Genomic DNA, 15702 nt, shown 5'->3' on the forward strand with positions numbered 1-15702 from the left:
TCTCGTTCCGCAGCTGCTCACGCTAACCACGGGACCACGGCGCAACTGAGCTCACATTATCCTTGATGTTGCCTATCCTGCCCATGGACTACTCAATTTGCATATTTTGTTTATTTTTTTCATAGTTCCACACAACTTCTTACTTTTTTCTCGATTGATCTGTGTTTAGTTTTTCAAGGCCTATCCCCTGAGCCAACTTATAACTAAATCTGAGAGGGTTGCGATGGGGAGGTTTCCTTGTAAGCCACACGCGAGGCGGGGCGGCAGTCCTGCGGGAAGACGGCGGGGCAGCTGGTGGCACCATCAGCAGGTGATCGCCGCCGCCTCGGTGACGTCGTCCGTCGCCCTGCCCTGGCCGACGTGGCGTTAGGAGGGGGAGGGGGGGTTGGGAAGGAGAGGAGAGGAGAGGAGAGGATGCTGCCGCTGCCGACGCCGACGCCGACGCCGCGACGGCGAAGCGCCGATCAATAAGTCGCTCCAAAAGCTAAACAAGTGAACAACACTCGCCACCGCCGCAATGCCGCGCCTCTGGCCCCTCCCCTTCTTCAGAGGACACGTGGCCCGCGCCAGGACACCTTGCGGTCTGCCTGCAGCGGCTCCAAAGTGTGCCCAAGTCTGACTGCTGCACGTCTGCGAATTACCATCGGCGATCTGTTCCGTTGCCAGAAATATGGATTAAATGACAAAAAACGATTAAACAAGTTTTCCAATGGTCACCTCGTGATGACTTCGCCAGGTGATGAGAAAGCCGGCCGAGTTGGCCGAGCGGTTCTAGGCGCTACAGTCGGGAAGCGCGTGACCGCTACGGTCGCAGGTTCGAATCCTGCCTCGGGCATGGGTGTGTGTGATGTCCTTAGGTTAGTTAAGTTTAAGGAGTTCTAAGTTCTAGGGGACTGGTGACCTCAGAAGTTAAGTCCCAAAGTGCTCAGAGCCATTTGAACCATTTTGATGAGAAAGAAAATCTCTAAGCCTCATATGAAAACGTTGTAGTCAAAACAGCGTCTCCCTTCATAGAGACCAAAATCCAAAACAACTACTGCGTCGTCAGCAAATCACAAAAAAACTACACCACAAGCCATGTACAACAGTCACATTCACACTTGATAGGTTCAGTAAATTCAGTTCTGCTGCACACTAGAATCAGTTGTCTCTTACAATAGTAATCTTTGTAGCTATGGTAATAAATTTAATATGCAACATTATTTAATAAATACGCTCTACGCTCTCATCGAGCTAAAGGGTTAACACAAAAAAGAACATGACTCTTTCGGTGGGAGTAGTGAAACTTTGTTTCAGAAAAAGAGTATCAGCGTATGTGGGATACCTCAACCAAGAATATTTTTTTGGCATTTTTGCGTTAACATATGCAAACAAAAATAATCTTTATTAAGATCGCTATAAGTATATCATATTATATTGTGGAAATTTGACTTATACCCTTCCGTCCAAGGAACTGAGGCCGAACACAGTCAACACCAAAAAAGGTTGTTCACTAAGTTCCCTTTACAAATCAAATTGAAGCAGTTAACTAAATTATTTATACAATACCTAATTATGAAAACAATTATAAAGCGTAAAAAGCGCCGTTATATTACCTACATGGAAATTATGTGCAGTCATCCGAACTGCTCCTGTCTAAATTACAGTAATTTATTATCTCACTTCATCAAACACATAATGCAAACTCTTTACTTCTATTTTCGAGAGGCGAACTTTCGAATAAACAGACGGTCAAAGATATGCTTCCAGTTACTAACACTGGCGTTGCCAGAACCTACAGAAAACATATTAAACAGTGAGCCAGAGAGTAATTACATATACAAAAATTGATGTGCGTCTTTGGTTTATTTTCCAGCGTAATTCTGTGACACCTGGAGCAATTTTAACCTTAAACCAAAGCTTGAACACATTGGGGGGGGGGGGGGGGTGACATGAAAAACCGTCTAAAACTAAGCATGTAGGAGTTGGAACCGATGATATTTAACCGTTAGAGGTGGGAGTGGTGGTGAGGGGGGGGGGGGGGAGGGGCGGGTGTGATGTGTAAGGCGTAATACAGAAACAGTAGTGGCAAACCTGATACTTCGGAAATTCCATCTACAAGTTTATAAGACTTTTAGAGAGGAGTGATTACATGATATTTTAAATAGGAACCCACGTCCGGAAACGTCATCCATCGACGCTATAGAGCGTCAAGTTATGGGCACTGGCGCCTATAAATGCATATAAATACAGGGCAATGATATAAACGTTCTTGGAAGATGGAGAAAGATAAATGTATCAATTTGAGGTAAGGCCCTTGTATCGGAAACGAACATATCGAAAGTTTTAAACGAAACCGTTGTGATAGGTCTGACATTGGAATACATGTACTGATTCTGTTGTTTCTAAGAGTGTAGAGTAGACAACTCTCAGAGGTGGCAGTATGGACAAAAACAAAAAAAATCTAGTAAACATTGGTTCCTTGAGCTATGACCACTTGTTCAATAGATTAGATGTTTTTCACGGCAGCGAAGATGAAGAAACATTCATAGCTCCTCAGGTATGCATTTTAGTGTTCATGTTTGCTGGACACTTTTTGCTTGTTTTCGTCCATACTACCACCACTGAAAGTTGTCTACTCTACACTCTAAGCAACAACAAAAAAATGTTCAAATGTGTATGAAATCTTATGGGACTTAACTGCGAAGGTCATCAGTCCCTAAGCTTACACACTACTTAACCTAAATGATCCTAAGGACAAGCACACACACCCTTGCCCGAGGGAGAACTCGAACCTCCGCTGGGATCAGCCGCACAGTCCATGACTGCAGCGCCTTAGACCGCTCGGCTAATCCCGCGCGGCAAGCAACAACACTACCAGTACATATATTCTACTATGAGACGTATTAGAAAGGTTTTCGCTTATACCTTACGACTCATTCGTTTCCAATAAAGAGACCCGTACCTCAGATTGATACGTTTATCCTTCTCCATTATTCTAGACAGTTTGTACATCATCACGGAATCACCCTATATATACATACATTTACATGCGCAAGCGTCTCTGACTTCGGCGCTCTGTAGCGCCCACGGATGAACTTTCCCAACAAGGGTTCCTATTCAAAATATTATGCACTTACTCCCCTCTACAAGTCCTATAAGCTTGTAGCGGGAATTTCCGAACACCTTCTATGACTTCCTGATTGGGGGAAAAAATACTGTAGAAGTGGGACACGTCTGGAACTCCTAGAGATGGGGCTGAATGTGACAGAAGGAAACGGTGACATGTAAGCATCACTTTGAAATGTAGTGATAAATTTCAGACAAACTTACCGCATATTTCGCTCATTGTACACGAAAATATATTGAGTGTAAGACACCTCTACAACTTCTGTCTGTGGGAAATGGGGGTGAGAAATGTTCATTGAGAAGGAGTAATTTTCGAACGCCCGAAGCAATTTCATCCAAACTTGTTACATTTATGACTTACTGCCTCATGGAGTAAGGTGCCCACACAATTCTTACTGCCAGTGCCTATGAAAATAAGCGTTGTAAATGATTTTGCTCTATAATCTGTATACTGCATTTATACTTTTGAAATACGAGGGCTGTTCGTAAAGCGAGGTCCGATCGGTCGCGAAATGAAAACAACAGTGAAAATAAAAAAATTTTCGTTCACGTCTACCAGCTACTTCTCTAAATGGTCGCCGCTCCGACTTCGACACTTGTCGTGGTGCTGTACAAACTTTCCAGTATCCTCGTCACAGAACGCAGCCGCCAGTGCTTTCCGCCAAGGTCTTCCTTTCGTTGTTTGTGCCAAAATGTTGTCTTCGTAGTTAGCGGTTCATGTGAACAGAGATGAACAACGGAGGGAGCCAATTAAGGGCTCTACTATGGGTGACCAAACACTCCCCATTGAAAACTCTGCAGGAGCGTCTTCATTGCCCAGGCAGAATGCGGCTGAAAATTGTCTTGAAGAAAGAAATGCATGACATTTATGTTATGTGGACTGCGTAGCTTCAGGCGAAATCTCTCACCAGATCCACATACTTGGCAGGAGGGACTTGTTTTATGCATTTCCACGTGATCATTTTGCGCTCTGAACTGAAAAGTGCGACGTGAAGCGATCGACAGGTACACGAAGACACTGCCCAACACATCTGTGCAAAGTTCCATCGGATTCTCACAGTGGTTTCCATTTCACTTCAAATGGGACCTTACTTTCCGAATACGCCTTTTATACATAAAATAATATTTTTTGCACTGTACACAGATTTAGTTCCTTTTTCTATCTAACAAAAAACTGACAACACAGCTCCTGGTACTTAACTAGTATTTGCTGCAAGCCGAATGCCTCTCCAGTCCCAGTAACGGAATGCTGGCACGGGTAAGATGAGCCAGGGTTGTTGTGAAAAGTAAGAAACATTGATCTTTTTCTGATTGATAGCAAATGATTTGCTTCATAGGGAGTAAAGTATTTTGTGGTTTCTGGAACACTGAGGCCTAATTGACAGACGTAAAGTAACAGTATCGCTGAGGAATGTTTGAAATCACCCGTGTTTATTGGTCTACTGGTGAGCACGTTGAAATGAACAGCGTAACATACGATTTAGTTCTGCAACTACCCACTCTTTCCCACACGCTCTCAGCATGCCCCGTACAGTAGCTAGATTTATCGTTACCAGTCGTCAGCCTCTGGTGACGCACGCCCGTGTATCCTTCGAGGTCATAAGTTCCGTAGCTGCGTGTCTGATTCAAAAATACTACCTAACAAGTGGAAAATACATTCTGATAACAATATGCTCTCTGAAGAGCAGAATGAGATTGCTGTGAAAATGTGCCAGTTGCTTCATGGAAGACCTCACTTTGTGCCTGAATAGGCAAGAAACTATGAGTGGCCTGTATCAGGAAAACTAAACGCAGGAGATAACGAATATAGAGCTGTTGAAAAATCGGGAAGGATGCATCCGGTCAAGTTTGCTACAAAGTGAAGGTTGTCAGATTTGACAAACCTGTGTTGGCCAGTGAGGTAAAAGGATTTCATTCCGTAGAGATAAGGGTATGCCAACAGATGGCATAGATTTAAAATCAGCACGTCTACAGGAATTTCAGGGTGCTGAGTTTACAGTTGGAACTAGCAGCCATCTTGCTCAACGGCTTATGTGATGGGTTTTTGGACTGGTAACACAATGCACAAGTTTCCCGATTAGAATCCCACAGACTTTCTAAGGTTCTCATTATGTTTTCAGCTATTATAAATAATTCTCCTGTATTATACGGGGACAAAGATGAATGAGCGCACTGTATGAGTAGTGAATAAGATCCTTGACTCTGTGTTTACTTGTACCTGTGGCTGACTTGTTAGTTAGTCAGTTGTGCAGCGCTGAGACATTCTAATATGAGGCACAGTAGCATGCAGTTGAGTGATTCAAAGAATGATTTGTTTTCTGCGAATCTGGAAGAAGCTATCTCAATAATTTATTATGGAGAAGAAAATTGACATATAACACTTCCTTGTTCATGTTACTGATAGAGAAGTTCTTCCAGGAATTTTTAAGGTATGTTTGTAGTTTCATTGCAATGAGGGAATTCTGTCATTGTTAAGGTCTTCTTATGTTGTGCAATCTTTTTGTCAATAATCAGAATTTGATTTCTAAAAAAGAATTTTCTCTAAAATAAAACCAACATCCATGATTAGTAGTAAGGTTTTGAATTTTTATCGTGTGTGCATTGCACCTTGCTCCACACGAAGCAACGACTTATTTCTGATTTTTTTAAAAAAAAGAGTAGATTATTTATATGCAGCTGCTGCATCTACAGATTTGTATTTGCTTTCGGGAACATCAGTACTCCAGACATAAATTAATCATGCTGAAGAAGAGATAAGTGACTTTAATTTCACGATGGATCTCGTCCTGCATTCTTGTGCAAACAGTTAGTAGCCTGGACTGTCAAGCGTCTTGGTAGTAAGTACATTAATTTTCAGTGTACAATGTTGCTAATTTCAGAGTTATTTTCTTACTACTAGTGCAGCAATTACTTTTATGGATATTCTTAGTCTGACATTGCACTTCGTATTACGCATTGTTCATAATGCACTTCGGTTCTGACTATTCGTTATGTAGTTTTTACTGAGCACAATTAGTTTGTTTTAGCATTTAATTAAAATTTTATTCAAAATTTTTCATTTCATGAAGTTTAAAGTTTTATTTCATGACACTTCACGTGTGCAACACAGGGCCAACCAACAATCAGTTTTGCCCAGCAACTGAGTACGTTAGCTGAAGTACATGTTACATGAGGAGTATGTTTTAGAAATCAATGTATTCAGTTTTCTCACATGCAGACACAAATTCTATAGAAATCCTACACTTGTCGAGCCAACGGCCTTGCCGCAGTGGTAAGACCAGTTCCCGTCAGATCACTGAAATTAAGTGCTATCGGGCTGGGTTAGCACTTGTGAGGCAAACTGAGGAGCTACTTGGTTGAGAAGTAGCAGCTCCGGTCTCGGAAACTGACGTACTGCCAGGAGAGCGGTGTGCTGACCACATGCCCCTCCATGGGCGCATCCAGTGACGCCTATGGGCTGAGGATGACACGGCGGCCGGTCCGTACAGTTGGGCTGCATGGCCTGTTCGGTAAGAGTTTAGTTTTTTACCCTTTTCGATCCTTTTCGGGGAGGATAGTCTCTGGCTTTCTGTGTTAGACTGCAAGACAAGTTCTCGAAAACAAATCAGCGCTACGCGTATATTTATTGACACTTGTATTTTCTCTATCAGCTATTGTAATTTCACTGTCTTATTTGCATATTTGTGTGTGATTTTGTGTGAAAATTCTTTTTTCTTCTCGTTTTGCAAATGTATTGAGGTGTGAAGATCTTCGTTGCGTAAGCAGAAAATAGTATAAACCGTGTGAAACATTTCAGTGTTACACAGATCTTTCTCAGATATTTCAGTTGCGTAAAAGAATATATTACTTTCGGTTATTTAACTACAAATAGAAATGTTGTTTGGGAATTCAGTTTTTATTTTTCAACATTATGGCTAGCAAGACGGTACTTCGTCGTGTTACGAGATTGCAGACCACGGCAGGAAGTAATGACGCAGTTATAAATGAAATAGGAGAAGTACAACACATAAATACCGATACACATAAATAATTTTAGATTTCAGAGAATGAAACTCCAACACACATGAGTTCTTTATTGGGAAATGAAACTGACGAGATATTCAACGGCGCACAAGACATTTCAGAAGACGAACTGGTAGGCGAAAAGTTGCCTCAGCCATGAGAAATTTCGGAAGAACCACTTACTTAGACAGTAGATTCTAGATTTGTTTCATTTCTTTTAATTAAACAGTACACTAGCCAACATCGGCTACTGACAATACACCATGAGTCGCTGCAAATCCAGTAAACATGAATGCGGAAATCAGTAATTCAGCTTTGTTATTATTGCTATTAAAGTTGAATACATCACTTGAACAGTTTCAGAAAACAGAGAAACCCTAGTACAAAACACAAAATCACAAGAGGAAAAAAGCAAAGGTATAAAAAATACGAAAGATTAACTCACACCCAACATTTGGAAACCCGAGGAAAAACAGCAATACTTTTCTGTGTAAATCCGACGAGAGGTTGCAACCTATTGTTAAGAGCTTAGAAGCCAGGCTATGAAGCCATGAAACTGAACAAAAAGTTTAAGAACTACACAACATAACGACGAAGAACAGATTTTCGCAAAAATAAATACCACTGTACCGAGTGCAATAGTCTCGCACCTCACAGAACGTCACTGTTGAAACAATTAATGAACAGGGGGACGCATTAAAACTTAACTCTAGCGAACAATAGGAACAACATAGAACAATACTGAAGAATGTCGAAGATTTGAAGGCAAAGATAGCAATTCGAGTTTTCTAGCCCAAATACAAGGCGTATCAAAAAGAATCATCCGATTTCACACGCCTATATTTCTGAAACTAATACATATACACAATCAGTTTCGTTTTCTGATCAACGGAAAACTCAAAAAGTTTTTTCTGCATATCTTTTAACAGGTGTTCAATACGCCCGCTTAGAGATGCAGGGCATATGTCAATGCGGTATTCAAATTTTTCCCACACTACAGCGAGCATGTTTTGAGTTACAGCTTCCACGGTTGCTACTATGCGATGTCTCAGTTCATTCACTGTTGTTGGTAACGGAGGCACAAAAACAGAGTCTTTTATAACTCCTCCCTAGAAATAACCACATAAAGTCAGGTCCGTGACCTTGGAGGCCAGTAATGTAAGGATGGACCATTACAGAACTGCACACGTTGTTGTTGGTCACCTTCACGAAGAGCTTGCAGTATCTGAATTTTGTATGCTTTCGTCAACGCAACACACGCCAGACGGACATCAGAGGACATGTTGAGATGTCGAGCTGCACCGTGAACGGATTTCTTGGGACTCCTATTATCTATTAAATTTTGGTTACACGATAAATCATACAAATTTAAATGTCAATTCATCCAAATATTTTCACAAAATTTCATTCACTAACTTTCTCATTCTACATAGGGGGAATACGTCCCACTATGAGATGCATGACAGGTGCCAAACTGGAGTGTGAGTTGATGCATCAGTGACTGAGCTAGTGACTGAATGACTGCGCTAGTGCCTGAGACTGAGTTCCCCAGTCAGCGGCGGCGATATAAACAGTTGCGGTCGAGAGGGCGTTGGCAGCGTGTTGCTTGCGAGTCTGTCTTTGGCCTCTCTCCTTACTGGCGTTCTTGATCCAGCCCCTGCTATCGATCTTTTTGCTACATCTTTACCGACCGGTGTTCTGGTGACAACTTAAATAAACTATGTAAATAACATTGAATCTTTAGTATTCCACGTTTTTAAGTCGGACTAAGAAGTATACAATAATTTCTCCTTGTCCCATAGAGACAGCCCTTAAAATTACTGATTGTGAATTTTCATGTGGTTATGAAAATATGTGTAAGATTTAAAAAAAACATGTGGCACGTGCAATAAGTGGTAATAAGAAGATGAACTATTTATGCATCAGTAAGTGGTGTAATAGTGAGGGTGTATACATATAGGAGGGGAAGATCAGTTGCTAGATAATCGTTGCTACTAGCACTGCGCAAAACAAAAGACATCAGGTTTCCACCATGAATTTCAGTAATAGTAAGGAGGTGAACTATTCATGCATCAGTTATGTACTGCATGCATACCACGTTTCTGATTCTACATCTTACTAGTATTTTGATAGCTATTAAAAATCGACAATCAGAAATTTTCAGGATTATCTGTATAGGGTTAGAGATCTGTATCGGGCCAGGATACATTATATTATACTTTTTAGTCCTACTTAAACATATGGTATATTATAAAAGTTATTTAAATAATTATTTTATGCTTTTTAGTTTTGTGTGTTTGTCTATGTGTGTAAGGGGGGGGAGGGGGGCAGTGGTGAAATCTTTAAATCTATTACATTTTAATTAGATTACAACAGAGGACTGTGGTAAATTCCAGTTTTATTTGAGTTTCTCTTCACCTAACTCAGTCAACATATTGCTTCCTTCTACGTATATCTCGCGAAAAGACTATGAGGGTAAAAATTGGAGTGATTCGGGCTCACACGGAGGCTTGTCTGCAATCGTTCTTCCTGCGAAACGTTCTTGACTCGAGCAGAAAAGCAACTGCCGTGGTACACAAAGAATCCTCCACAAAACATCAGACATGAAATCGGATTAATGTAGCACTGCCAATCAGTTCTAAGCTATCTTTAAAATTTCAGGTCTCTAGTTCATTGGGATATTAGTTTAAAGTCAACAGCAATATTTGTACTGAATGTATATACAGACAAGAAAGCGACATCAGTCTGCTCATGCAACATCTTTCTGCTCAGTCGGGCCCATCTGCTTGGATGCCGCCTGGAACATGTTGCAATACTACCCACACAACACACTGGTCGTGCAGGGACGCCTAATTGTCAGATGTTATGAAAACTTTCCCACCCCGCTCCTCACCCAAAACGGACAGATTGTGAAAAAAGCGGGCAAATATGAAATTGTCATCGTGTTCGCAGCTATGTTTACAATTTCCAAGTCTTTAGCTCGTTGTGAATTTTGTTTCAAATCAACTTCAAAAATCGTAATTTGTGCCGAACAGACTGACAGACAAAAAACGACCCCATAAAAACGTGGTAAAAATGGATTAGAGGCCTGTTGGCTGAACCGTATTCTCCTTGGATAGGTCAGCTGTTAAGGGCTTTGGCCATAAAAGGCAAATTTTGGGTGTTAGTCTCAATGTGGCCAGTGGTTTTTATCTGTTGAGAAGTTTCAGAATGGAGTGCTTTCACTCCTAATAATAATAAATTAAATCATTTCACATACAATGTAATTATCCTTGAAATACGTTTAAATGTTGTGTCTTTGTGAACCATAGTCAAACAAGGTGAAAGAGTAACTCATTTTATATCTAATAAACCCAGTGTTTCACAACGGGGAAGACAACTTTCGCGATGTTTTCGTAAAGTAACTACGCATGCGATGGTATCGAGTGTTTTAAGAGGTTGCTGAATACTTTCGTTTTGTATAACAATAAATATATTTCTGATCATTACTGATTGAGCGAAAACAACTGTACTCTTTTAGTTTCTTGGATGGGAGAAGATGAAATCCCCAAAATTCTGTAGACGTTTGAAACAGGCTGGAAATCGTGCATTACTCACTCGGAGAAGGCACGAAAAGTGTCGCTGCTAGGTTTTCAGACGCAAGTATCGAGAAGGTAGTCTCTGAACTCTTATAGACAGAGATGTATCCTTTATATGGTATAATGGTCGCCTAGTCGTAGTATTGCTATAATCGCACTATTTCACTCCCATTTACGGAGCTTGTTAGCACTTGATGTTAGGTTGGCGCCATTAAAATGCATTGTGGTAATCGCTGCTGCTTGCTCGATCGCTGCTGTGTGTCGATGCTAATGCTGGCTCTAAATCTGGCTGTCTAGGGGTAAAAAGATGAGGTCCCGTGTTTTTGATGTGCTTTTGATCATAAACTTCAAATATTTATTACTCTGGTGGCCGTCTTAATTCCACTGTTCACCAAAGACAATGACACAACACAAAGTAGCACTTCTTTTAGAAGTTCTTTGCAGTGTTTATCCATATCGAACAATAACACACATACACTTTACCAAAGTGACATTCAGACTCCGCTCCCGACCCTTCTTGCTGCTTGTATTTATAACCTTGTCAAAGAGCTACTAAAAAGAGGTATAGTTTATAAGTCACCTGTACATCTGTTATCGTAATTTGTGCAGAGAAGTTATTAATTTATATCGTGTGACATAATTTAACAGGTTATTAAAATGACAGATTTGTTGACGTGACTGAGTAATTCTTTGTTACAAAAAGGCCCTTTTTTCAGAAGTTTGTCAATTGATTTCTCTAATTTGCATAAATAAATAACATTAATTATTAAGAATAACATTGGTTTTCGTCTAAAAGAGGAGTGTTTACATGAATACTGAGTGAAAACGGTCCTAGTGAACAAATAGGTTCCACTGGGTGATTTTTATTTAAGGAGATCCAAAATACGTAAGTTGGCCACTATTTTTCGTACTTCATATTAATTATTTAAGATAAACTTAGTGTTTCTACATGATGACATTTGCTGTATCAGTGATCAAGTGATATTAACTTTTGTGTGGGTCAATTATTCAGTATAATTTAATGAGCTGACTGTTTATGGAGACATGTTATGCAATCATTGTTGACATACACAATAACTTTTCTATAATCGTAAATACTCGTTAAACTGGTTGAATTTGGAGGGTATCGCATACTTCGGTAAAGTAAAGCCTTTAATAGGTTCCGTTGCAATGGGTACTAAGCGTCCGTTATTCTAATAAATGTGCGTAGCGGCAGTGAAGAGTAGTCTTCTGCTGCAGCCGTACGTCCTAACAGCTTCGCCGCGCCAGGTCGACGCCCTTGATAGGGCTTCCAAATGAGCGTACAGCGCACCTTCTCCAGGGCTGCGGCGGCCCGGCCGCCAGGTGCCGCTGGCGGAAGTTACGCCCACGATCACAGGTCGTAAACACTGCTTCGTGGCCATTGTTTTCCTATTAGCACGGAACCGGCGGCATAATTGTATACTGTTTAGGGGCGCCGCGTATCGGGTGCGGCTTGCTGCACGGCCGCCATCGTAAACACATTAACACATAGCGGCACAATGGCCGGGTCCCGCGTCAGGCGCGGTCGCAGTTCGCCGTTAGCCTCGTACCTGTGGGATCAGGGACACCGGCCGCTCCTCTCCGTAATCCGAAGCAGCCTCGCTTAGGAGGACACAATCTGTAAGCTACTGTGAGGTGGACGGGGACTTCTTGGTAGCAGCGCTGAAGTTGCTTCATCCGTCTCCGTGGTCGAAGACGCTTAACCCGTCCCCGCACGAGCAGCGACAACGAACTGGGACGTGGAATTGATCCTGTTTTGTGACGTCAGAGAGTGAGATTCCACTTTGCGGAACAGTGCCAAGTGTTAAAGGCAGAATCAGACGCATCTTAGTTTTTTTTCGCGGAGAAGAGAGTGGCTCGATTACAAATGTCCAATGCATGCAGTTATCTTCACAACGTCCTCACGGAAACTGTTTGGAAGAGCCTCGTAGCCACTTTCTGAAGGGTATGAAACCGATTGCCATTGACAAGGCATCTGTTAGGATGCTAGACACTTGAACAGTCCGTATTTAGGGGTAAACGAATTGGGCAACTTCATTCGTGGTCGTTGGTACGACCAGACACCACAGCTCCCTTCCGGGAGCCTCTCACGTCTCCCCGCCACCTGCCACACTGCTCGTTACATACAACCAACTGCCACACGTACACCACCTCACAGCAGCACGTGATGTCAGCAGTGGAGGGGTTCTACATAAGCTTCAGCGCCCAAAGCCACGAGCAGCCTATTTTTAGAAGATTTACATTATTTTGTGCGGTAGTGTTACTTGTTTCCAATCATGGGTTTACGTAACATTTGTTTTTCTAGCTGTTGTTAAGGTCTGCAGTCAGAAGATTATTGGATGCAGCCCTCCAGATAAGTCTATCCCATGTAATCCCCTTCATCTCTCCATACCTACTCGAACTGCATTTTTTTTTCAAGCCGCATAATGACTAGTAGCGCTTGCCATCTTACTATCTTATGCAGGCCGTAGTGCTCCACACAGACCTCATACCCAATACACAGTGCCCAAACCCGCAGCACAATTGTCCTACACAGTTGAGGCTGCGGGCATTGTAGCCCACGCAGAACCACTTGGAGCTGGGGCTGCTTGGTGTTCTTTGACTGCTCTTCCAATATCATCTGTTATTTACGTACGCCAGTTATATTGATTTCTTAAAGAAGAATACATGAATTTGGAAGGAGGAAATTATAAATTTACGGCATATTTTAAGAAGAGAACAAAAAGAAGATATGAAAGAGCGGATATAGACGTCCCTTCACTAATACCGCTCGAGGTATCGATCTTCAAGTGCAGCGTCTCCGTTTGGTGCTACTCTTGTTAGTATTATCTATGTGGTCATCAGTTCCCGGGAAAACTCGATTTATTCAGTTCATGCAGGTCTACTCTAATGTGTATTATTGTTTCTTGTTAGCGTGCTCTGTGTGTTAATGTTTGTTTTGTTTACAAAACAACAACTACTACTAGGTCACCACTTTTGCGTGACTTTGGAACAGTGTCCTTTTCAGACCCACTGGCTACTGCTGTGTACATTAAATTTTAGTGTGTCTTAGTTGCAATAGAAGTACTTTTGCCCAGTGAGAAACCTGAGGCACACATCTGTCAATGTTAAACCAGCAACTGCTGCCAATTGTTGGGTATCACCATGAAAATATCAGGAAGTCAGTGTGCATAGCGGTTCGTGGCCAACAGAATAAGTGGATGTGATTGGTCTGCTATATTTCATTGTATAATTGAATATTGTTATTGTTATTTCGCATGGTAATTTTTGAATGATCATTTTATTTATTACAATAAAGAATATTTCAAAATTAGTTATTTTACTACAGAAAATGAAACCAGAGCACAAAGTAGGTTTTTAAAACGGGTGCCAATTTTTGTGTAAATCCTGCATGTAAAATCATTAAAAAAATCTCCTAAGAGTATTACTACAGAAAGGAAAAAAATCATTCTCCGAGAAAAAATTTGGGTTTGAAAGGCATATCTTGCCACATTCTTATTTAATTAAGTAACAAACAGAACTCACTTGGATGTAGGAAAATATAACAAGACAGAACGAACCTAATTATTAATCTTATTAATATATATTTGTATAATAAAACTAATTTCTTCGAATAGTGTACTTATTGATATTGTATATATTGAATAATATCTATGATGTGTCACTGTTGTACATTAACAATGTTTGAATTACTTTATATTACATTCGCATTATGCTATTTACAATTACGTATTCATTTCTAGTATTACTTTACAGCGATGTGAACGGATTTCACGTAGATTCTAGAACATTATCTACCCATGGACTGTTCTAATTACTTCTAGCCAGCCGAGAAAGACAGATATTATTGTTCCTTCAAAACATACACATCATTATCTCTTTTCTGAAGCTGGAAATGTTATTCAGTCCTGTGATATAACGAGGTAGATTGTACCAGGGACGGGTACCTGCAATTGAAGAGGATTTCGAGAAAGCAGCTGAGTTATGGAATGGGACGGAAAGAGTTTTAGTTTTATGGGAACGAGTGTTTCTGCTGTGTTGTTCAGAGAAGAATTTTAAGGTCGAGGAGAGATATGAAGCCGACCGTTGTGGCCGCGGGGTTCTAGGCGCTTCAGTCCAGAACCGCGCTGCTGCTACGGTCGCAGGTTCGAATCCTGCCTCGGGCATGGATGTGTGTCATGTCCTTAGATTACTTAGGTTTAAGTAGTTCTAAGTCTAGGGGACTGATGACCTCAGATGTTGCGTCCCATAGTGCCCAGAGCCATTTGAACCATTCTTTGAATTACTTATACTTTTGACTACATTAATATATAATTAAATGCAACTTGTGGCCTTTGACTGATGTTCATGTTAACTGTTGTGCATGTTTTATGGTGTGTGTATTTTGTGTGTCTACTTTCTTACAAAGCTGTCACAGTCACTCGTTTCACCATCAGTTCTGGAGCTACTGGAACCTAATTTCATTTTAACCTGCTTTCTGTACTCAAGACCTGGCCTTCCTCTACAGTCTTTACCTCACTACACTGTTCTCCATTGCCAAATTTAAGACTCCCTGCTGCCTGAGGGTGCGTCCTATCGACTGGTATCTTCTTTTAGTCAAACTGAACCATACTTTTATTTTCTCTCCAGTCAGTGTTAGCACCTTCGAATTAACTATTCAGTATCTACATTTAATCATCTGTGAGTAAGCATTTGATCCGCCTCCGTAGCTGAGCGGTGCCGGCACGGTAGCTCAGCGTTTTTGGTCAGAGAGCTGGCCGCTCTATGTAATAAAAAAAACTGAGTGAAGGGGTCAACGACGAACTTCAGCATGGTGTCATGTGACGTCGCCACGACCAAATGCAACGAACAAAAAGAACAAACTGAAGGAAAAAAAAATGTGGTCAGTGAGGCTGAGACCTATGCGGAGGATCCGCGTTCGATTCCCAATACTGCCAGGGATTTCAATTGGATTCTAGAACAATATCTATCCACGGACTCGCACTTGCTACGA

Source organism: Schistocerca gregaria, chromosome 8 (genome assembly GCF_023897955.1).
Source record: "Schistocerca gregaria isolate iqSchGreg1 chromosome 8, iqSchGreg1.2, whole genome shotgun sequence".
Lineage (NCBI taxonomy): Eukaryota > Metazoa > Arthropoda > Insecta > Orthoptera > Acrididae > Schistocerca > Schistocerca gregaria.